This window comes from Anser cygnoides, chromosome 7 (genome assembly GCF_040182565.1).
Source record: "Anser cygnoides isolate HZ-2024a breed goose chromosome 7, Taihu_goose_T2T_genome, whole genome shotgun sequence".
Lineage (NCBI taxonomy): Eukaryota > Metazoa > Chordata > Aves > Anseriformes > Anatidae > Anser > Anser cygnoides.
Genome location: NC_089879.1, coordinates 21278465 through 21303395, shown reverse-complemented (window position 1 = coordinate 21303395; position 24931 = coordinate 21278465).

Below are 24931 nucleotides of genomic sequence, written 5' to 3'. Positions count from 1 at the left end.
TCCTTCTGTCAAGGGTGGGAGAAAAGAGATGCAATACGATACTGTCTGTGCATGTCTTCTCTTTTTGGATTGATGGAAGAAAAAAAAAAAAGGACTAGTTTGATTGCCAAACACACTTAATTCCTTTAGTCACAGGCCTCGTACCATGGGCAGAAGCAATGTCAAATCCCACTTTCCAGACAGCAATGTCAGCCTCGCTCTGATATGACCCAAGCTGTTTCCTGGTGGCACAGGTTTGGACAGAAGGTGCTGTCGTGCATGTGTGGTGAGTTCCTCTTCGCAAGGCACTGGGCAGCTAATCTGGGGGAGACTTTTGTTCGCTCCTGGACCAGTTTCAAAATAGTGTTCTAGTGGGATGGTTACCACACAGAGAGCAGCTCTCTTTGGAGTCATCCAAATTTTGTTATGCTGTTTACATGCTTCTCTAGGCACATTTGTGGAGTGAGTGTGACTGTTGAAGGGTGTCAACACTTCATTGTACAACCTTATTAATTAACTCTTAATATCTTGATCGTAGACATGAATTTCCAAATCACACTGGTTATTTAGAGAAACAGCGTGGAGAGGGCTTGCCCTTTTATTAAGGATTCCCTTTGTGCTTTGGGAGTCTATTGGCAACTGATTACACTGCATACTCAGTTCATGTGGCTGCTTGTGACTTCCTTGGGGACTTCAAAAAAGTCTCATCCTGCCTGTGCTCCAATTTCTGCATCAGTGGAGTGGGAGCAACACTTGTATAGTCACAGTAATAGAGACTTCTCAGCTTAGAGTTGCTGTGAAGTTGAGATGACGTGCTATAGAAATGCATCTTTTTTTTGACTGAAATGCGGCATTACCATTCCCCTCGTGGTTCTTGGTATGAATATGCCAGGGCTTCTGGACCTGTAGCAGTTCTCTTATTGCCTCACAGGACAAGTTCCTGTTATTTGTAACAGCATAGTTTCCATTTGTCATGACAGACTATTTCTAAGCTTTGCTCATAATTTAGGACTGGCTTATGTCACTTTATTTGTCTCTATAGATGTTTTCATCAGAAACTAAATCCAGATGCAGTGGGTTGGCAGTGAATCAGGTTGAACTACCCAAGGTTTTGCTGAGACTAAATAAGGCTTAAATATTTTTGTTCTGTTTCCTCTTCACCTTACTTATCATGCTGGCATCGAGAGAAGCATGTCTGCTTTCCTAAGTGTTGATCACCCTTCTGCATAGTCAGTAAGTGCTGTTAGCAATGTTTAAAATACAAGTGACTTGTTGATGCAAGAGAGAGACAGGGGTTTGAATTGCCAACCCTCCTTGTTTTGGCAAACCTATTAAGATGTCAAGTAGCTTGTATGGTGGACAGGGTTGGGAGATCTGCAGTAGCACAGCCCTGACATTTGGAGCTGGCAGCCAGCCCTGAAGGTAACAGTGCACTCAGTCTGTTCTCACAGCGACTCTCCTAATAGGTCTATATCTGGTAAGATGCTGCTGCTGGCAATTTGCATGGCAATTCAGACTAATTGCCAACAGCATTGTCACCTGCCGCTATTTGTAATCAAATACTGCCTCCCTGCATCTCTGGGTAATTACCGTGTGTGTTATAAGATGTGCTATAACATCCCACATTCAGTAAAGAGCATTGTTTTAACTTTTGCCTTCTGCTTCCTGAAAAGCATTGGTGGAAGCCAACTTTCTGCAAGATGTGGCTACCTCCAGCCCATAGGAGATATCCTTAGTTTCCTGTGCACAAGAGCTGGGGGTGAGGGATGGCTTACACCCAGAGGAGGGTGTGTGACAATACTGCTTTAGGGGCACTGATAGCCCAAAAGCCCTCATGTTAAGGCAGTTTGATATTGTCATTTTTTCAGAATAAAAGCCTCAATCTCCAACCCCTCAAACTTTAGTCTTAGAGCAATAGAAAGTGCTGTTCTGATTCCTAGCAGTTGAGTCAGTGAAACAGCATGACTTGGCACCTAGTTATAGAAGAGGTTGGGGAAGGCTGTTGCTTGCCAAATATGCAAAGCGTTTCTGTGATTTACTTCAGCTAAGATGTGAAACACATCCCACTCAGCCTGGGCAAAGGAGGAACCCTGGGGCTAGCAAAGTGCAGGGATTTGAATGGCAAATAGAGATCGAAAAAAGCTGTGGACCCCCAGGGAGTTGCCTCGTCTCCTGCCTGCTGGAGGTCAGCCTGTGGTCATGAGAGCACTACCTCTGAACTAAAGCCCTAGAACAGCTCTGTAACGTGACGCAGTGTAAAGATGAGGTTCATCATGAGATGAGAGTTCAGGCTTCTCTTGCCAAAGAGCCCCTGTAGTGCTTTGTTCAAAGGCAGATACTATTGGAACTTCCTGGTGCAGTTAGGGCTTGTTGCTACTTTTCTGCTGGTAGGAAGATCTCTAATTTGTGATTACAATTTAGTTATGCATAAGGATAAAATGCCAACTGTTCTGGTCTTGTTTTCTTAAAGCTATTACAGGAAACATCTGAAACACTGCAAGTTAATTAACTGCAGACACTACTTAGTTACCACTATTAAATCTGTTGTATTATCATCTATATATGGACTTCTGCGTTCTGAAAGCTGTAAGTTAGGATTTGTCCTTTTACTTATCTTAGGCTTGCTGAATACTTTCACATGAATTATGCAAATGGCAAGGAGAATAAAAGAAGCCAGTATATATCCAAATTTGGTTTACAGAAGTTACTGAAGTAGAATTTCTTTGTATTTCAGAATAGTCTTCCAGGAAACACATACCAGTGACTTCAGCAAATCAGTCTTCTATGGAAGATCTCATCCTGTACCATTGAGATAATTCACTTCATGTAGTCTAAACTGCATTAGAACATGTTTAGTCACTGACCTCTTCACTGAGCACATGTAGCATTCCTCTTTCCTTGTTCCTACATGACAATACTCTGATAGCAAAACAAGAGGGGATTAATTTGTACAAGAAGTTAGGCCCACATGAAACATATGACTGGTATGCTCTGACAGAAGTATGTGTACTGTGAATGTAAGTTATGGAAAAACTGCACCTTCTGGGTGTCGATGATGTCACCTCCCTCTTTCTCCCGGGGGGGGGGGGTGGAACAGCAGGATCCCAGTGCATAGCTACAACTTCACTGACACGAGCTTGGTAAAGTTGGTCATGGATCTTGCTTCATCTCAGCAGATCTATTTTCCCTTCATCAGATTGCTCTCTCTTCATGGGTCCTGTTGTAATAAAGATGACACTTTGTTTCTTTCACATGGAGCTCAAGAATTCATTTACATACAGCTGCCTAATTTTTTTTTGCTACAATGAAGCCTTAGGGATCTGCTTCACCTGAAAATTGGTGAATGTTTTGCCATAGAGTTTGTAAATTCGAGTCCTGAACTTGGATGATTTATCCTAATTGCATCATTAGCAAACCCAAGAGGTGTGTTAAGTGCTGCCTCGAGGGGGCTGTGAAAAGTGATGGGCTGGGCTCAGGAATTCTGGTATGGAGGTGACTGGGGTGAAGAGAAAACTGTATGAACAATCTCTGTCTATTGAGCTATTTCCATGGCATGGATGCACCTCGGTGGTCAAAGTAGTGCATAGTGCTTTGAACTGTTAAAGAGTCTCCTTGGACCTGTTTTGTGGAATCCTGGCTGGAAGGAAAATGAGAACAAAACCAAACAAAATTTTGAAGTGTCTGTCTTAATAAAATGTGGGAAAGGGGGAGAAAAATTTTCATAACTATCGTGAAAGCTTGTTCAGATTCTCTTGGCACGTGATACAGCTGGAGGTTTCTATACCATATGTGAGTTCAGAATGAAATAGTTCTCCTTCTAAGGTCAGAATGTGTTTCAGAAGTAAAATGTTAGCCATGAGTGCACATTGCAAATAAATATAACAGTTGAACAGAGTCACCTTTGCTGCTCTCAGGTCCTGTGGATTTTAGCAGCTGAGTAACAAAGAACTGAGTCTGTAATGCTGGCTGGCTGCTGCTATTGATCTTTGGAATGGAAATATCTTCCTAACTCATTCCAATCCTGTCATGCTGGAGCAGCCCTGTTTGCCCCGATTACAGGGAAATGTGGTGGAACAATGCTGGCTAAGGCTTGCTGAGATCAGAAGAACAATGCAGTGGAAGTTCCCAAGATCCTGGCAGTTTAGCTAATGGACATCGCATGTCTTGTGGTTTGCTAACTAAACAGATGTTCACTTACAAAAAGACAAGTGAGTACCTTGCTCTTTTTAGGACAAAACCAATAATGTTTGAACAACTTGTTGAAAATATTTTGGCCAAGTGTCCTTATAACTAGCCCAGTTGTGTTATAATAAAGCCAAGCTCTCTATTATCTGAATGGATGGGAAGGAAAAAAGTATTTGTCATCACATTATGGGCTAGATATGAAGCAGTGGAGTTACAGATCTTCTGAAACGGGCTGCTTTTACTGTGAAGTCATATTCAAAAGGTCTGTCAGCCCCTGCTATTCGGATAAAATTGTGTGCTTGGGCCAAAGCATTCTCTGCTTTTGAATGAATGGCCAGGCTCTGTGTATCAGCCCCTTGGCTAGGTCAAGCAAGCTTATAGGGGAGTGATTGCCAATTTCACTGCCTTTGTTAAAAGGAGCATAGGTAGGATTGATGATAGATGAGTGAAGGGGATGAGAAGAGAATTTATCCTTTTTCTGTTGGTATACTTGTTTCTGCACAGCACTGATATGGTCTAGCTTGTGAAGTTCCGTGATGCCAAAATAGTAAAATGTGAAGAAGTGCATGACAGTCTGCATGAACTCTGGCATAGGGTTAGTACAGAATTCATCCAACCAAGATGTGGTTTCATAAATGGCAGCACTGTCTCAGACTGAAAATGTTGACTTGGATTGAATGTATAAACATTTGCAAAGCCATCAGTAAGAGTAGTAGAACTTTACACAGTGCTGAATAAGAAACGAGCTGGGTTTGATCTGGGTGTTTGTCAGAAAAGTTAGGCTTGCATGTACTTCTTGCATTTCAACACATTTTCGTGTTTTAAAAATAGAAAAATGGAACAATTTCATTTCAGAACCATTTTGCAAATCACAAGATTACTGGATAACTTTCTCAAAGCCCTGCAACGGTATCCTTCGTCCCTTTTTAAATTCTGCGACCATATTTGACTGTTTTGTCTGAGCTATCCTAGACATCTGTTGCGTTTGTCAATCGCGTGGTTTTGTCGTCTCTTGGCTCCAACATGTAGTCTGGCATATCTTTTGTCTCTGATTTTTTTTAATGATAAATCTGAAAAGTTTATCGTTCATTTGAGTATTTGTGAGGTGTCCTCATCTCTCAGACATTTAATGACCATATTAGGGAAGCTCTGAAAGCCCAGAGAACCTAGTTTATAGGATTAGTTCTGAAAGTTTAGCATGCTTAGAGAATTTGAAAAACAACTTGACTTAACGGCTTGCATCTTATGCAAAGCTGTAAACAAGAGCAGAGTAATCAAAGCTTGGCTGATTCACCAACATGAGGACTTTAATAATATCTCACGGGAAATACGAGAAACGTCCAGTTAATCATGTTCATGGGTAGCAACTATTCTGACAAGTGACTTCTTGGAGTAGGTACAAAGGTACGTACATCATGCTGATCTTTCACCATTCCAAGTGACACCCCTAAAATGTTGGGGACCACTGTCATGGTGCAGAATGAGAAAGTTATAACCACAACACCCATGCTTTCTTGTAGGTAGAGAAATTCTGTGATGTAGTCTGCACAACATGAGAAGGTATGCTCTATTCTTAACTGGATTACCACTATGTCTCCCATCCCCTGGAATATTTAGCTATGAAATGTATGTGCCTCTGCATTTTGACAGTCTCAATGCATAGAAGCACCTTTGATGGACAAACAAAATTGTCATGGTTAATTCATTATGATACAGATAAGAATCCGTTGGATTTTTTTAAAAAGTATACCAGGATTTTCTATGCCATTTTGATTTTTTTCTTCTGAGCCTTTAATACTTTTTTCAAACTTATTTTCTGTAGCTGCAAAGAGGGCTGTGGTTGTTACATATTCATATGTTTCTTAAAAGTAGAAATTAAGAAGGCAAGGCCGAGGAAAAAAAAATAACCCTGTAAGAATGGAGGTACCTACTCAGCAAGGTGATGGTGCCATTACTGTGCTCCTCTGCCGTGGAAGTACAATGCTCACTCTTGCAGAAAGTGCAGGTAGTTGTCAGCTCTGGAGGATGGTGCTGACAGCTTGGGTCTTCAAAGGTGATAAATAAGGCCTCTATGGGGAGCTAAGTCTTTAGGAATGTGTGAAGTAAACGGTGCCTAGGCCTTGTGTATATTTACATTAGGAATACCTATGTGAACACTTAATTGATCTCACCTGGAGACCCTGAGCAGCCTGTGTTGTGCCCTGGAGCGCAGTGCTAAGGCTGCTATGTAGCAGCCAGCTCAGGGCTCATGCACATCTCTGCGCTGTGTGGAATAGACATTCCCAGAAAACTTTTTATTTAGTTGAAATATAAATTGCTGGTTACTGCATGAGTTACAGCAGCTCAGATCTTAGAGAAAAACAAACAAAAAAAACAGCTACCATAGGAATTGCAGTTCAAACATAAGAGTTGATAAGAGTTGGCATGACTGGGCCTCTTGTATTCAGTTCACATCCTACTTTCAGCTGCTTACTGTAGTTTGACTTCACAGGGAGGAAAAAACCCCTGGGATAAGGGTACAAATTCTGTTTTGTGCCCACTGTGATGTAAACTGTGGAAGGAGTTGGACCCAAGGGGAGCTACTGCTAAGACTCCTATGCTGTCTTTTCATGGAGCTAGATATGCTCTTGTGTTTCTCAAGTCAAAGCTAAGCAAGGCGTGTTCTCCTGGCGTGAGAAGAAAAGGACAGAGCTTCCTGCCATACATTCGTAGAAGGCAGATGGGAAAACAATGTCCCCTGTTAAATTTAACTCTCCCTTTTCTTGAGCTTTTGGAGTTACTGGATATGTTAGACCTCAGTGCAAAGAGACTGAAGAAAACCTCTGACTTTTGTCCAGGTTTGCTCTTTTTTTTAGTGATGTCTGGCACCTGGCAGGATGCAGCAGCAATCTGAGGCACTTTCTGCTCTGTGCCTGTGCATGGGAGAATGATGGAGTCCAACTGGGGATTCCTAAATCCAGCATAGCCGGGAGCACCAGCGTCATCCTGCCCCTAGAGCACTTGTGCAACGATCAAAGGGAAGCAGTGGCTCCTGAGAAATGTCACCAAGTACTTCAATTATTCTACTTGGCATCATTTCAGCTTCTTATTTTGGCACTCCCCTCCCTTGTCCTCTGGTTCTGGAGGTCTTTGCATTAAAACAGGATCTGTTTCCCAAGAGAGAATGGTCAGAGCATGCTGTGAAGTCATGTGCTTTAACTTTGTCATACTGACACTTCAAATATTGAAAATATTCAAATATTTTTGAATCATCATAGGGATTACCCCCCACCCCATATTAAGGGATTTCACTTAAAGAATCGTAACGGGTTTTAGTCTGTCATGAAAGAATATGTTAGAATAACTTTCATTTGCCTCCTGGTTCCTGATCCATTCTGGTTGTTCAAGTCTTTCCCTTCATCATGTCAGTAACTTGTTGTGTTTGTTCTGGGGACTTGTTTTTTCTGTGCATTTTAGTTGAAAGCTGAGATTCTTGTGCAATCTTCTGTTTCCATCAGGTGAGGCTTTATGAAAACATCACACATCGTAAGATCTGACAACACCATGCTAGATGTGCGGTGCTTAGAGGTGTATCGAACTGGGAGATGGCACTTTGTGCTGTGCCCATTCTTAACTGAGAGATTTTATAAGGTTTAGAGCAGATCATAATTTCTTACAGGCAATTCTGGACAGGTTCAAGCTTAGAGAATTCCCGAGAATATGCTTTAGTTAAAGACTGGATGTCAGAGCTATGTGAGAAGACTTCAGTATTTTTGCAACAATGCTTTGGAACTAGGGCAGTTGCCAAGCAGGGGAAGCTAAAAATCTGGACTGGTATTTTAGCACCAGGCCATTGCTGGAGACAGGGTGGTTTTTCAAGCCAGTTTATAAGAAATGAATATCTGTCAAAGTCTGCATGCTTTGTGGTGGTCTGAGTATGAAGACCAAAGATGGAGTGTTTTGGTCTTCATCTTCATTCGTAGCAGTGGACTGAGTCATTGCTGGGACAGATTCTAGGGGGAGAAAGGCTGTTGAGCTAAAGTAAGCAACTTGCTGCAGTGCTTGTTAGCTTTCCAGCTCCCTGGAGGAGTAGAAATAGCAGTTGCTGTACCAGACTTTTGCTGTAGGCTTTCTTCTTGGCATTGGTGCAATCCAAAATTCTTCAGAAGAGCTTGAATCAGTGCTCCCTCAGAGTCTGAGCGCCCACCTCACACAAGACGATTTAAAGACCAAACAGGAATTTTACATCCTTTTTAATTCTGACTATGACTTGGAAAATGCACACTCTGCCTGAAGGTGCAAATACAGGATGGCAAATGGAATAGAGAGCGATGCCTTTGAGCTGATTATTTCTGTAACTCTTCATGTAGCTCTCCCAGCTGTAGGTATTATTTATGCTAATAAAATTGTCTAATCCTTTTTGAAAGCCAGTACAACTCTAGTATTCCCTCCTTGCCCTGTGGTAATAAATTCCTCAGACTGATTTTATGCTGCTTTATTATAATTTTAATAAAAGAATATCAATTACATTTACTGCCTTTCTATAGCATGAAACAGGATAAATCAGCACATTCCAATCTTGCTTCACAATTATTCATTGCTTTACTTGTAGCCTGAAATCAATCGGCTTTTCTTCTTTGCTTCTGTCTTTTCCAGCTAAATATTCCTCTAATCTTTCATTATAACGTCAATGTATGTTTGCTACTTTTGGTCTCTTGAGCATTAATTTGACTCAGCTGTCTAATCTTTTGAGGTTCCCTGTTATTATTTAATTATACACTGGTTAGTGAGTCAGGTTTTCTGGGTGGCTGCTCCGAGAGTCTGCCTGGGTCCTGGAGCACTGCGAATCTCAACCCAGGGAGTGATGTGGTCCCCAGGAGTTCAACAGCTTCCAGGTACATGCTCTGGGGCTGCTCAGCCTTTGCTGTAGCAAGCCTAGTTTTTCCATTCCTCACTTTCTGTGCTTGAAATGAGCAGAAATTCTCTTAAAACATGTCTGTGGTGCAGCAGGGAGCTCCGCAGTCCAGCAGCAATCATAGCATCCTTGAAAACCCTTCCTGCATTTCCCCTTTCAGAATCCTGTAGCAATACCCTGCAGTATGTGGTAGATGTAACCCAGAGTGTTCTGAGAGCTGCTCTTCATTTGCTTTTTAAATTCCTTGAAAGGCTTCTTAGCAGAAGTTTCTTATTGAGTTGTTTTCACCCATTGTAAGGGGGCCTTGCAATTACTGTAACCGCAATTGTACCTGATGTCACTTTGCCAGCTACTTTGTCACTCGCCGTGTTCAAGCATAAGATGCAGAGTTGGCAGGGAATCTCCTGAGAATCTTTCACATAGCACTTACAATGAATTTTCTTTTGTGTTCTATATAACAACATCAAAACAGCATGAAGTTTAAAGAAATATGGAAATGTGAATTTATTCTTTAGAACAGGAAGCTTTTTTTCTGTATTTCTGGTATAGACCCTTAGCATTTGTTCTTTGTTTTGTCAGGAGCAAATCATGTTTTAGACTCTGGATCTGAGTCTAATTTTCTCAATTAGGAGAGCAACAAAGATAAAAAATATCCTATTTACTAAGTCTCTGCAAAAATTAGTCAGATATATGAACAGATGTATGCAAAGGTCTGTAAGCATGTGCACAGTTGAATAGAAGCAAGGAATGAGGCTTGCTGCCATAAGACACAGTTGTGGTTTTATTCCAACATGGAACTTGCATAGAGAAGAAGCACAGGGGTGTTTCTATCAGTTATGCAGCTCTTGGATAGTATATTTGTACTAGCTTCTCTGTGAGCTGATAGTGACCCCGTGCAGTGCACTCTTCCTTTTCTTGTTTCCATCTGTTCATCTTTTCAGTTTCTCAAATGACTGGAAGCCTGCTATTGATTTTGAGATGCATCCTCTGTTTGATGTATATTTTATACAGTGACCTCATACTGGCAGAAAGAATTATTTCAGGACACCTTCAGTCTACCCTTAAATAAAAGGAGGATGTTTCCAAATCACTGCAGTCTATTTGTAACCCGCTGGGAATACTTGAACTGAAAGAGAATCACTATGGCCCTAGCGGTTATTGATCTTCACAGAGTAGGTTCTTCTATTCATGGAAGAATTTGGCCACTTTACACCAAAATATAGAGGACAGTATGATAGTCTTTCTCTCGGTGCATGCACAGCAGCACCAAATTGTAACGGTTGTTTCTGTCTAGCCTGTTGTGATTTCATTTGCAGGCAATGCCGTCACTGAATTAGATCCGACAGATTCTGCTCTAGCAACAAGACATCTGCCTGACATGCCCCATTGCTCCTGCAATCCATAGCAGAGCCCTCCCTATGCCATTCCACTGCTGTATTTCTCATTTCCATCTGTTTGTCATTCCATTGTTCCTTGAATCGTGGAGAGACTGCTATTGCTTTTGAGATGTGTCATAAGCTTGTTGTAGGCATTTTCTTTCCTTCAATAGCCCCCTTTGCCAAGCAGTGCAGTTGAAGATACAGTAAGGGGAACTGACAACTTACTCCAGCTGTTCTGCTCAAGCAAATGCCAGTGGCTCTCCTGCGTGTCTCCCCGCTCTCGGTCCGCATTGATTTTCTGTTTTTCTTGGCAGAAATTCTGAGGCCCATTATTACAGCCACTTAAAATTAAGGGGGCCTCTTCTCTTGAAGTGTTAGAACAAGAGAGGTTTTACCATTATGAGGATGAGGAAAATAAGTGCTTGTACTTTAAAGGATTATTGATATAAAATCTAAGGCCAAGAAACTTATTCCTGTTCTGAATTCTGTATGCTTCATCTTTTCTGTGTTCATTGAGATAAAATTCATTACCACAGTTGTTAGCTATGAAAAATTATATTCACCGTGGAGTTAACTCATGCAGCTGGATTTAAAGTCCCAGCTTTATTTACAGCCACTTAATGTTTCTCTCAACCAGTGAACAAAGATTTTGTACCCTAGGGCTTAAAGTGATTTGCAGGAAGGTCAGGTAGATATAGAAATAGTCTTTCTTGCACAGTGCTGTTGAGATGCAAAGGGAGGGAGGCTGTGGGAGCAAAAGGCTCCTGCTTTCTCCAGGGATGCCAGGTGCTGGTTGGGGCCACAGTGTGAGTGCAGCAGGGCTGCAGCCTGCACAGGGCTCCTGCACCCCAGAGCTGTGGCTGCTGTCCCTCCCCAAGTGCAAATACCTCTCTTCCTTATGGCTAATCTTCCCGTGTGCCCCGCAGAGCCGTGGGTGGAGAATCACAGTCTGACTGCAGCATTTTCATCCTTGGCACCCAGCCCTTTGTGAGCGGTGTTGCACATGGTGAGGAAGGCATTCGCTGCCTCTTTTCTGCTGGTGCCTCCTGCCCCAATCCCCCTCCCCCAGGCATTTTTACTGTCTCAGCTGTTTTGAACCAAGAATGGTGAGCTTGACCTCAGTGAGATTTTGTTGTGCTTTTTTTCTTCCCCACCCTCCCTGGTATGTACTGGCTATTGAGTCTTAGAGATCTGTAATCGATGCCATGCCCAGAGGCCAAGTCACTGTGTATTTGACCCTTTGCCTTGGTCATTGACCCACATTTCATTCAAACGCATTGGTAAACAGTGGCACTTCTTATGTCTTTAAGATTCCTGTAACAGGCAGGGAAGATTAGTTCTGGAGGTATCTCCTACTATCTTGGGGCCCGGGCTGCCTGCCAGCTCTACTTCTTGAGGAGTAAGTGTTTAGTTTGAGAGTGAACAGTGTGACTCATTCTCCACCTTGACATGCTGTAGTACATGTAATGAGTGGTGACTTACATGAGGGTGCACTGAGGCTCTGCTGGAGCCGACTGAACTTGGGACACTTTAATCTCACATGTGGAAAGAGGAAATGAGTTAATCTGCAGTTAAATATAGAGGTGCTGAAAGAGGTGGGAGTGGGAGGGGGTGATTCTAATCTCATGTAGGTTGGGGTCAGGCAAGAGTAACCTCTGTATCTGGATGGTATTACTCTGCAGTAAGTCATACGTCGCCTCTGTGGAGCTGACAATATTAGCTAATGGAAAACGGAGACAAAGTGAGAATGCGCCCTGAGCTCTGGCGTCGCTGCGATACTGTTCTTTCAGTTCAATCTCTACATGGTGCTGACAATTTTTCTCTTTCAAGAGGTAACCACTGAATTACAGGGGTAAGCAACTGCACGTTGCTAAAATTGTATCTCGTGGACTAAATTTAAGAGCTGATACACAGCCTTGGTTCTCTGTGACCATCATGAAGATGTACCGTGACTTTGTTCCTTTATTTCGCAGTGCGTGTTTTTCTGATTGTTCCTGTTCTCAGTATTGAGCTGGGGATGCAGAAGACTCAAGAAACCAGGGCTGTAGCACTTAAGTTTTTCTTGTTCTAATGTGGTTTCCTGATCAATGAAAAGTTCCTTGAAAGACAATGCTGTATCTGCCCTGTAGCTATCCCCTTCTCTTCTCCCTCTGTATGCAAATAGGGTCTTAAACTCTGCGTTAGACTGTGAGCTGCCACTGGTCATTCTCTACATCCAGCTTCCTGTATATGCACTTGTTAGGAAGGCTGTGTTATTGGACCCATTACTGGTGTATATTAGCTGCTTCCGAGCAATTTTTCTCTACGAGGCCTACCTAAAAGACTGCCATGCCTGAGTAGAGAAGGGTCTTATGTACTGAGCTGGCACTGCTGACCAGAAAGTGTGTACTGCCCACACCGCTAGGGAAGAGGTGAAATGGATCTTGCTGACTCACTTGGGTGAGTAAAAGCAGGCCCTCAGACATGGGCTGAACAAACCTGAGAGGAATTTCAGTGGCAGTTAAGTGTTGCTGCTTCTGAGAAAGCTTGAGCTAATGTGCCATGTGCTGACAGTGTTTCTTCAACACAGTTGAATCCCAAATAGTCCGTGTAAGGAATTTGTGTTTGGAGGCCACATACTATATAGGGCATGTTTGCTGAGCAGTAGGTGAGTGAAGCTACTGGTTTACATTAGCTCTCTGAGGTGAAAGGTCCATCAGTTAGAGGAGTTCAGTTTCATATTGGAGAAAATCTAAAACAGCTTTTAGTGATCAAGATCTGCCCTGGAATGTACTTGTGCCTCTTCTGTTGATATCACTGGGAATCATATGCTTTCACAAGGTTTGGCCTTGCATGCAGTTTCATAATATCATCACTGTTCTTTTTACTCTTCCTTGTGGCCCAAAGCAATTTTCTGTGAGTCATTCAGTCCATAGACCCTGAACACTGGTCATCTGATATGGACTGGCCTTATGTCCATGAGCAGTCCATATAGATGACATACAAACAGCTTGGTAAAATCTAACAAACTATCCAAAAGTTAACAGCCGATAACATTGGAGATAGCTGATTATAATTAGGACTGAATCAGCTTGTTATTGACAAGCTAAAATGTTTCCAGAATCTCATCTTTGCTGCATTAGCTAAGGGCAGCATTTTTTTTGGATGTGACTTACTAAACTAGAACTCGCATGATGGAGTGGCGCAGATAAGATGCTTTTAAAAGATGCATTGATAGCTGTTCTTATCTGAACCACCAGTCTTATGACTTCCGGAGTTGAACATGACCATACGAGACCAAGGACAAAAATAATTGCTCTGGCTGAAGATGTTACCCTCGTCTTCCCTTCCATGCTCCTGCTTGTTGCTATATTCGCTCACAGCTTTACCAGCTGCACAGTACATGTGAGCAAAGTCTGCTAACCTCCAGCTGATGGGATGGTAACAGGCACCTTGTGATGGAAACACCTTCAGTCTCTCTAGCTAGGCCCAAAAGTTGGGTGTCTGCTTCCAGCCTTGGAAGAAGTATGGACTAGTGAAAAGCATTGTGCTAGGAGTCAGTTTCTTCCTGGCACTGATCCTGGTGTTATGTGATCAGGGTCAAATCACTCATCTATGCATGTGTTTCCCCTTCATCCGTCTTGTCCGTTTAGATTCCTTGGAAAATGGACTGCCTGTTCTTACGTTGGACAATGGCAAAATAAAAATATTGTTATCCTGCTAATCTTAACAACTTCAAGCAGCTCTTTTCCGAAATGGCTGTAGAAATGGCCTTTAAATCTGAGTATTGTTTTTTCTTTACAAACCTTTGCTTTTCCATTGCAAAGCTGGCCCCACACTGATGTTTGATTGTTTTCATTGCCATTGTACTTGCTTTGATTTTGCAGCTCAGTGCGCAAAGCTCAGGGCCCTGTACAAACAACATGAAGTCAAGCAGGGTCAACCCCTTTCTCTTTTTACCTTGGAAACAATGTGGAACTCCTGTGTTTCTTTTGCTTGGCACCTCCAGTTCTTGAGCTTGAGGCTCTGTGTGTGTCTGCTGCCCTCCTGTAGTGTTCAGGTGTGAGATCACTTGGACAGTGTTTTTCCATTGCTGCCTCCTAGGGGACAGGAAGCTGTGCCGTCTCCTTGGTGGTTGCTGGGGCTCAAGCTGTGAAGAATGGAAAAATCAACGGATAGCAGTGTGCTGAGCAGCTGTCCATGTCTACAGTGGATCAGGTGTTACCTGGGTTCACATAGGCTTGTCTTGCTGGGTTATGCTTGGCTGCTGTTTGGGATAGTTTTCTTCTGTTTCTCACCTCTCCTTTCTGCTTTTGGCAATGTTTCTTTCTCCATGGAGATGTGGTTTGAGTGAGTGTGTCCTGTGTCCAGCCTTTTTAAGAAGTGCCAGGTTACTGGTTGTTGATCTGAGAAAGGGAAGAAGAGCTGGACAGTCTTATTTTGTGCAACCATGGTATGGTCAAGCATTGTATCAGCCCTCAGCACAAATAGAGCAGCCTCGAGAAACACTTGTAAAATTGCGGAGCTTGTTGCTCTTGTCATTTCGGCTCATTCCCATCTTGTTTCTGCTATCACCTTCCTATGTCATCGTGAAATGCCCCCTAATCAGGTCCAGGTACTGGGACTGGCTGAGGTTGTACTGCGGTGTGCCATAAGCAGCAGTGATTTATTCAATTAAGGTCCAAATGTTCTAAACTTGAGGAGTGTTTAGACTTTACCATCAGTGTTAGATTTTTGTTTTAGATATTTATTTTTTCTTCCCCTCAGTTTGCTTGATTTCAGCACTCCCCTGTTACATGGCCACATACACTCGAAGTACCTGGGTGGGAGCCCTGGCGTGGTTACGTGTTCCTGTGTGCTGATTTTGTGGCTGGCCCAGTGGCTCAGTTGCTGTTGGGGGGCCTAGCAGCTGTTCACACAGGACCTGTCAAGTAGCTTTTGCACTATTCAGTGCAAAGTCTTCCAGCAGACTCCTTCAGTAGACTCTTCTGTTACAGCAGAGATCAAATTCTAACAGCACATAATATAAGAACATGGCTGGAGTCTAACAAAATTAAAATGTTAAAAATCATCTCTGCACTGTCGGGTTCACTGGCAGGAAAGGGAGCTTTGTCACTAGCTCTAGTGGGCATAGAGTTTGTCCAAGCTGAATCCTCTTGTTAATCCTAAATTGATTTTTACCAAAAATAATTTCCTATGGTTCTCCAGTAGCCAATGTGAGGCATATTTCCAAGGGGGGACTTTGAATGTTGAGCTGTCTCTTCAAGACTGGGACACAGAACTGGCTACAGTGTCTGTGTTCCCGCATCTTCCTGTGCTCCGTGGCTGTGTGCCAGGCGGGAGCCATCTCCAAAGCAGCTCTTAGCATCAGAGGAGATCCTATCAGTTGCTTTTTGTACCACTTATTCTCTCCTCCCCCTCTCCACCTAGCTGCTAGTCCTTGTGATGAGCAACACATTCTCTGCTTTGGGCAGCTTTTGGTAGCTGGGGCTCAGGCCAGCTTCAGACTTCTGCCAACTCACAAGGACAGGTCAGGTTGGGAGAGCAAATAAATGGTAGTTTGTGCCAGCGTGGCAGCTCCTTGTCTCCCAGTAAAACCAGACTTGACCTTGCAACTGGAGTGTTAACTCTTGATGCGTTCTCCAGACAGCTTTATAGGAAGCTGTCTTCCCAGTGCTATCAAATAATCCTTTCAAGTGTGCTGCTTAATGTAGGGAGATATTTGGGTACTTTCATCTATCCCTTTTTACCTGTTGGAGATGGAGAAATTAATAGGCTGTCCTGGACAGAAAACTGATTTGTTTCATCTTGTCTTCCTAGAACTATTCCAGTTTTATTGAAAAACTATCTTGATTCTTCTAGGTTCGTTGTTCAGGATGTCAGTGGTTCCTTAAAGAAATCATGAGCTTCTTTAAAGTTATTACTGGCACTCTGTGAGCATGTTCTGAGATGGCTCCCAAATAAGATTGCTGCTAGTCTGAGCTTTTACCTCTGACCATCACCTTCTGTTTTCTCTGTGTCATGTTCATGCACACCCTGTACAGTCACGAGCACATCCAACCTGCAAGGCTCGCTGGCTGACAGACTGGTGTCATACCCAGCCCTTGGAGGTTCTGGACCTGCATTGCTTGTCCAAGGAAACGTGATTCCACTGCCCTCAAAGCTTGGTTAAAGCACACAGGGATTTGCTTAGTCTTCTAATGTGGGCATGTAACTTGGTCAGTTGGTCTCCTCAAGTTCTTTATAAAATTATTGTATACAGGCAAGTGCCAAGAAGGCAGCATGGGGGAGAGACTGAATTGCCCACTGGAGAACCCCCCTCTCCATTTAGTGCAGAAGAAACATAGGGAGACTGACTAGTTCAATGCAATAAATGACATGATTAAAGTTGAGTGGTGTCAATATTTACCTTATAAATCGACCTGCAAAAACAGCTTACTAAAGCCAGGCTGCTGTTAATGTTATTGAGTGAAACAATAAAGCTGCACAGCCATCTATCAAATCAATGTCAAATCTAACCATTTAGATTTAATAGTGGACTGGAGTTAAATTGTCACATTTAGTAACCATCAACATACTAAAAGGGAATTTGTCCTCTGCAAATTCAGCCTCTGTGGCTGTCTGTCTAGCTGTATACCCTAACCAAGGAATTTGTCTGAAGAGAAAATGGTGTGTTTCTTAGTGCGTCTCTCCTTCTTTCTGAGGGTTTTTGCTCCTTGCGGCAGGGAGTTCCCATCTTACAATTGTTGCTACCCCAGCTCCCAGCCTAGGCTCTGTATCAGACAAGCCTATTCATGCATCAGGGATAGCTGAATAAGATGTGTATTCACTCCTCTTTCTCTGCATTTTGCGAACAAGTATATTAAATTAAGCTGATATCAGCAGTGATTTACATCAGTAAATAGACTGTAGGTTGTGGGGAGGCGTGAGTATTTGTGCTATTCAGCTGTCCTTGCTGCTTGGGGGGATCTACAGCAGAAAGGCAAGAAAGCGGATGTGGTTTCAGCCTTCCCCGGAGACAACCCAAAACATCAGTTCTCACATAGGGGATGCTATGATGTGGATCTGGGCAGCCTGCTGCTTATGCTAACTATGCTTCCTGCACAGTGAGCGGAGGGAATTTTTTTTCCTAAAAGTAATGCTATTTCTGTGAACAGCTAATTGCTTCAATACAGATCTCTCTGTAGTTCTGTTGAGCAGCCGGACCAGTGGCAGTCATCTTTTCTTCCCGTTTACCTTTTGTAGGTATGTGCTGTAACGGAACAGTTGCATGTGAAGAAAAGCTGGAGTGGAAGTCACTGGCAAAGGATCCCATCCTTCTCAGCTGGGTTTGAGGAGTTCGTCGACTGTGGTGAGTACCCTGAAGGGAGGGGGATGGAGCACATCACTTGGAGACCTAATCCTGACCCGGGGCACCAAAATTGTATCTATCTCTTTCTCACTTTACCAGTGAAAGAGGTTTTTGTTCCTAGTAACAGCATACTTGGGTTGTGCAGCAGAAAGCTACGTGTTGGTCAGAGCATTATCTGGGATTTACTGTAGGTGACCAATCAAAAGCTCCAATGCTTGAAAAAGGGTCAAGCTCCAAGTGCTATTTTGTGGTGACTCATGGATGCATTTGATGCTTGCTGGAACTACAATGTTTTATCTAATTTACTTATTGCATCTTCGGATATGTTCTCAGATATATTCCTCACTTGTTATCTGCATTTGTGATATCCTTTGTCACCAGCATCAAAATAAACAGCAGATATTTTGTGACTTAGTCTAGGTCAAGACCATGTGGTGATTATATTTTGGAATTGCAGTGAGGGTTGGGATTTAGGGTAAGGACCAAAGTTCAACAGTTGACCTTGAATAAGCTACAAATCCAGGCTTAGTGCTGGTGCTTGCCTGAAAGCTTTGTTAGTCTTGGCTACCAGGCATTGAATTAGAGAATGGGTTTGGGTTACAGCAGTAGTGAGCTAGACTCATTGCCTCAGCTCTAAGAGACCATTGGTCTAGGTTGAAATGGATATTGGGATGTGTGACATGACTTGGTGTAGATTTGGAACAGACAGAAGCTTTGGGCCTGGGATCAGGACGTGGGGCAAATTTTGGAGTTGATGTTAGATGAAGTCAGGTCCCCAAGGAGCTACTGGGCTAGATTTAGGGTTGCTGCAGGCAGGACAGCTACAAATACTGGTGATTTTGCTTTCTTTAGAGGAGACAGTGTGGGGTCTTTGGTACCATTTGGTCTAAGATTAAGTCCTGGATTGGAAGAGGCTTGATAGTGCTGAGATAAGATTTGATATTTTTACTTGCCTGAGAAAAGAGTGTCTCCTCCTTTGAAAGCTCTGCATTGAAGGACAAGTCCTAGACAAGATCAAGGCTGAGGCTTGCATGTCAAGCTCTTGAGACCATTTTTTCCCCTTGGTGACTGATGTGGATCCTGTCTGTGGTCAGGGAAACAAAGGTCAAAGCAGCAGTTACTGAAGACTGAATCTTTAGCATCCAAGAAGCGGCAGATACAACTTCTTTGTGCTACTTATTTTTTTTCCTTTTTAAAGAGGCTGAAAGCATCAGGGGAGCAGTCTTTCCTGTCTCTACCCTTCTCTTTTCTCTGTACAGGTGCTCTAGTGATCTCAAATTTCAGCTTGGTATGATCATCTTGACTCCTTCCCCACGTAACACTGTACCTGATGCTTGTCTCTGTGCCAGAGTTGCACATATGTACTGACAATGATTCTCAAGGGTTGCTAATATCTCTTCTTCAGTCTGACTCTTTTCCTTTTTCCAGAAGCTTATGGAAATGCAAGAGAGTACTCATACACCATGCTAGTTTGCATTTCTTGTTTTTTAAGATCTAATTAGGGCACTGTATTTTTTTTTTTACCATGACCTATGACCTAGGAGAATACAGTGGGGAAATCCTGATCATATCTTTTGCTGTCATATGTGGGGGAGCAAGGTGTGGAAAATGCTAAGCAACTCTGAGGCTAGACTAGATGTTGATTCTTTTCTTTCTCTCAGAAAAGAGCGAAACTAGCTGTTAAAACATTAAACACATGCAGAGAATGCTAAAGGGCTGCTGTTCTCACTGGTGGCTGGATTTCCCAGGGCTTGCAGGCCAGTAGCTGCTGCCTTACTCAGTTCCTTAATTCATTGCTTCAAGTGAAAGCTGAAGGTTATTCAGGCTGCTGCGAAGTGCAAAAAGACATCCTTCCACTACTTCACCTGACTATCTCTTAGAGGAAGGTGTTGCACAAAACTTTGCTTTGGCTACAGGCAGCTGGTCACACCAGCTCTGCCCGTGTTGGACTACAAAAGAGGTTTAAACAGTGCAATACTGCACCAGAAACCAGAGCAGTAACAGTCAGTTTGTAGAAAGCAGGAAAATGGCATTTTCATTTTTTCCATTGAACTTCTGAGAACAGATGGAGAGCTGATGAGGCAGAGATGCTGGAAGGGACAGTGTGTTTCAAATGTTTTCCTTAATGTCTTCCCAGTTTGCTCATAGACTCGTAGTTCTTGCTTATTCAGTACAAGGTAGTTAGTGTAGGACATGAGAATTTCAATGCCCCAAAGCTCTCCTGTTGGGCTGTGTTTTTGGGGCTAAGGGACTTCTGACACACAAGGCTGTGGGAGCAGCTCATGGCCTGATAGGCAATATCCTTTTTTACTCCATTCCAGGCTTCCACGGCAAAGGGTCTAGACTTTCTGGATAGAGACGGTGATCCAGGAGTGTCTTGACTGAGCCCTGTACTGGTGCTAATAGGCCAGTCCTGCCTTTCCAAATAGCCTTCTTGTTGTTCTTTTTAATCTATTTAGAAGCCAAGAAGAATCTAATCAGAGCCCAGCAGCGCACGCAACAGCAGTCATTATCATTACTTAGTCATCCAGTTGCTGTTTCTCTGCTCTGACAAGAAACATTGTAGTGGTGGAGAGGGCATGGGGGAAGATTAGTTTTTTTTTCTCTTAGGCTTGAACCTCTTCATGGACACCATTTCCTCTCAATAAACATATTCAGGTGTTCCCCTTATAGGACAGATAAGAGTTCACTGCCTTCAAAGCATTATGTGGCAGCCAGTTTGTGAGAGGAATCAGTGAGATGGGGTTGTTAAACCTTTCTTAACTCCAAAAGGCAGTGACTTGCTGTGAACTGTGAAATCTGATTACCCTCTCATTAGCTTTCATAGTTACAAATGTAACTGGTTAATAATTCCAGCCAGCTGGCCAAGTTAGAGTCAAATGCAAATTTCTCTTCAGCCTGGTGTTTTGGGCTGGATCTCTGTTAACGACACATTCAATAAGTGCAGTGGGCAGAGCTGCTGGGACTTTATTTCCATGAACGCACAGGCTTCTCTACTGGAAAACATGTTGCCTCTTTTGGCTGTATGGTTGTGTTCCTGGAGAACGGAGAACCAGCTGTGGGTAGTCTGATTTGATATTCACTTGTCTTTAGCTATTAGGGTACAGAGAAGATGCATTGCAGGAAAATACTGAGATGGGTAGACAGCACAGTCTGGGTTTTCTTTGTTGCTGCTTCTGCTAGTTTCTTTCTTTACTGTTCTCCTACCTCTCTTTTTTTACCCTGGACCAACCTATCAAATCACTGTTGTTCAAATAGCCAGTAAGCTCATCTGCTGGCCTGGGGACTGTGCCAAATATCTGAGTATTCTGAGCCTGCAAAAAGGGTAAGAGGATTTTACAAAAAAAAAAAAAGCTTCCTCACATGTAATGTAGGAGATGATTTTCTCTTGATTGTACCTTAATGTTGATTCAAGCTCTACAGCACAAAGGTTAATAACACTGGTAAATAGCTAGTGCTATTACACAGCTTTTAATATTGGTTGGGTTGTATTCTGTTACTTTCACAGCCAACAGTACCTTTCATTAAATGTGGTGCTGGTTGGATTAGTAAGGATTGGGGAGTCTGGACACTGGTTAGCTAAGCTTACTTCAAGAAGCGTCATTATTTTCTGTAGTAGGGGATCAGAGCCTGCATTCTCCTGCCACATACTCTAGTGATCTCTGAGTCTAATCCACAAATCAGTGTGTAAGTTTTGCTTCCACTTTGCCTGAGTGTAAGTGGCAATGTTGGGTACAAAGGGCTGGGGATACTGATGTGCAGCTGAGGGTACGCGTTTCCTCAGTTGTATGGTGTAACTACCATTAATTTCCTTAGGATTTGGATAAGCATAGCTGAGTCCTAAGTTTTTTTTCTCCTGCAGTGTTGTATTTATCAGGCCCTTAATTATACAAGATGGCTTGGACCGAGATCAGTAACTATTCAAGGTAGATGGGCAAGGTTGTACTTCTATGCATGGGAGTTTAAATAGGCTAGCAGCTCAGTGGGATATGGGAGAAACTGCTGCTAGGAGGCTGCTCAACAGCTGATCACTCCCTGCTTGCCTCAGTGTGAGGCAGTGCTTCCCAAATCCTTCTGAGTCCTCAGTTCAGCAGGAGCCATGCCTCTCTCTGCTGGCTCCCTTAAGATGCTGCAGACCTCAGATCCTGATCAACTGTGACCCTACCAGTTAGTATTTCTGGCCATTTTAAATACGCTTACAACATGTCCCTTATCTCCAACAGCCAGAAGGGACACTTAGGCAGTTCTTCAGTCCAGCAAGGAAGCTGAATTATGCTGCTTCTTTTTTTAGCTGTAAGAAACAATATTCTAGCTGTTGCTCTACACACTTAGCTGGCTACTTGCTTTCACCATATTGATACACAGGTTACTGTTACCAGGGCCTCTTGCAGCTCTTAACTTCTGCCTTGCAAATTTGTTCCTATTAGCAGATTACATTCCTGTCTCGGGTTCCTAAAAGGCCTGTACACATCATTGCAAGGAGTCTTGCTCAGTCTCTGGTGACAGTCTGAACCCCTTTGTGCCACACAGATCATCTGTAAGTGCTTCCTGAGTCCTTGTGCGGTTGCACGGAGCTGCCTGGCAGGCTGCAGGGGCTGCTGGCTGCAGTGTTTCATATTCCATGGTGATGCTGGTTCCCTTAGCTTTCGGCTGGGGATGTCTGAACTGTGGGCTTCAGGCTCAGGTCTGAGACATGCAAGGGCATCTGGATGTTGGGAGCTTTGGGGCAAGCTAGGGCTCATCTCTGAGCAGAAGTGCTGTAAAACTATCCTAACCAGAACCTGAGAGGCTGTTTTGTAACACAGCAGAAGCTCCAGCCCAGCAGGGCGAGGATTCCGGGTGAGTGATTTTGCCTGATAATGGTGCTGGGTGTAACTCTAGCAACAGCATGTTATTTTGGCTGAGTTTTGCTTTGCGATTCAAACCCCAGTTTCTCAGAGGAAACTGAACTAAAAGCATGAGCACAATGCAAGTTTGCTATCGTCTTCCATCTGTAGAACCAATAAACTCTTTCACTTTTAATATCTCCTGGATCTATGAAAAGTACCTTCTTTTCTAAACTGCTTTTCATGGTTTCTCTTTGACCATGGAAGACCCAGCCCCATGGCATATTGGGGTGGCATAAAAGAACAAGCATGGCTGTATGACATTTATCAAAACAAACTATCAGTTGTGCAGCAGGCTTTCCAGGGTAGCTTATAATGAGAACAACCCATTCCCTCCAGTGACAGGATTTGTGTATGGGTGTGACAGCAAAACAGATGTGATGAGGGTAGTCTTGTCCAGGGGCTAGAGCTGTGGTCCAGGACATTCTAGAACTGGTAACTGTCTCTGTTATGCCGAAGACCTCCCTTGTTGTTTGGATTGTTTAGTGTCTTTTGCTATTTCTTTCAGCTGTTGAAATAAAGACATGGTTATTGTGGGGAAATAATGCAGCAGCGGCTGTGCAGCACTAAGTGCCGGGATGATTGCAATGGATACTACACTATTGCTAGGGGTTGGTGGTAAAACAGCAACAAAACTTCAGAAAGCTTTTTATCTCATAGTCAGGGCTGACGTCTGGGGGGCAGGGAACAAGACTTATGGCTGTGCTGCGCTTTCTGCCCAGTCCTCCCTTCGCCCATGTGGAATAGCGATTTCTGTGAAAGTCCTTCAGTTTTCCATCCAAGTGTTTGTCTGTAGCAGAAACTCCTCTCTCCTTGCCAAGCTATTTGAAGGCTGTCTAGGCTGGTTTCTGCAAAGACCAGAAGTGTTTTGGACCCAATTCTTGACCTAAATTTACCAATCTGAATTTGGATTTGGGCCAGCCCCTGGATCCTTCCCTACTTTGCTTCTCCATAGTTGCCATTCTCTCATTGACTAGAGAGAATTATTTTACAGTATGGTTTCTGCTCTGTTGACACTTTAATCACAGTCACTGAAGACAAACTGTCAGAGGCTTGTTTATAACCCCCTGCTACACACAAGCAGGGCTCCCAGCTGATAGAAACTCCCACGTGGTCAGGCTCCAGAACAGACTTGAGGAGGAGATCAAGGAGGTTATCTTTGGGTAGTGAGGGAGGTCCCCTATTGTGTACTGTTGTATAAACAAGTTTGCTTCAAGTAATTGAAGCTGGTGATGATTGCACAGTTTACTTTGGAGAATGTAGTGTTTTGCTTTGTTTTTTTTTTCTTGGCTTTCCTGGTTTATTGGTGAGAACAACTTTTTTCCCCCAGTTTGATGTTTTTTGTTGTGTTTTTTTCTTTTTGTAGAGGGGACACTAGGGTCTGACCACTCAAAACAAACTGTTTTCTATCATCCTTTATTTTGACTGTTGATATGTCTAAACCTTCCTCCTCCACCTAAACCAAATATACCTGACTTAAGGGGCTGGAGCCTAAACCTAGATCCAGACCTGAATTTGGGGTAGATGAAACCAAAACTCCAAATCCAAGCTCTCCCCAACATTAGTCCTTCGGGACTTAGTAATAAATGTGGGCATGGAGCCCCTTTGTTTTCTGTAATCAGGTACTACCAATGACATGTTCACATTGAGGTGTGGGATTAGTCTTTAAAAATAATAAATAAAAAAAAGTATAACTTTCCAGCCTCTTCTGGCCCCTTGGCCAGTTTACTGAGTCAGAGCTGTGCCTATATTCGCTAACAAATGCTTCATTTGGTGGGGGATAGGTATTGTGATACCAAAAGGTATATTGGGGAGGGGGAAAAAGAACATCTTGTGTTGAATATCAGAATCTCAGTCAGCATTTCACAACACGTTGGTAGGGGTTTACATACAGGGGTATTTGGAGACCTTTGTTCTGTGTCCTTCACTAACACTTTAGTAAGAGTCTAAAGGTACACTAAATGTTGACCCACATAGTAGCCTTTGCTCTGTGTCCTTCTGCTATCAGCAACTCTTGCCATCAGCGTTGCTTTCTAGGTCTTGAGTGTTGAGCTGCTTGCCTTGCAGTGATTTTCAGTACGTTTTTTTCAATTCCTAAGTTTGGCAACAGATCAGTGCCTGTACATGCATGTTTGAGGCATCAAAATCTGGAGACAGGCTGCAGGTAAAGACACTCTGGAGTGTTAGTCACAAAAGCCTGCAGTGCTTGAAGCTCTGTGTGCTGTGGTCTGGTGACAAAGACAGTACTGAGAGATTTGGGGGTCTCCTTCAAATTACT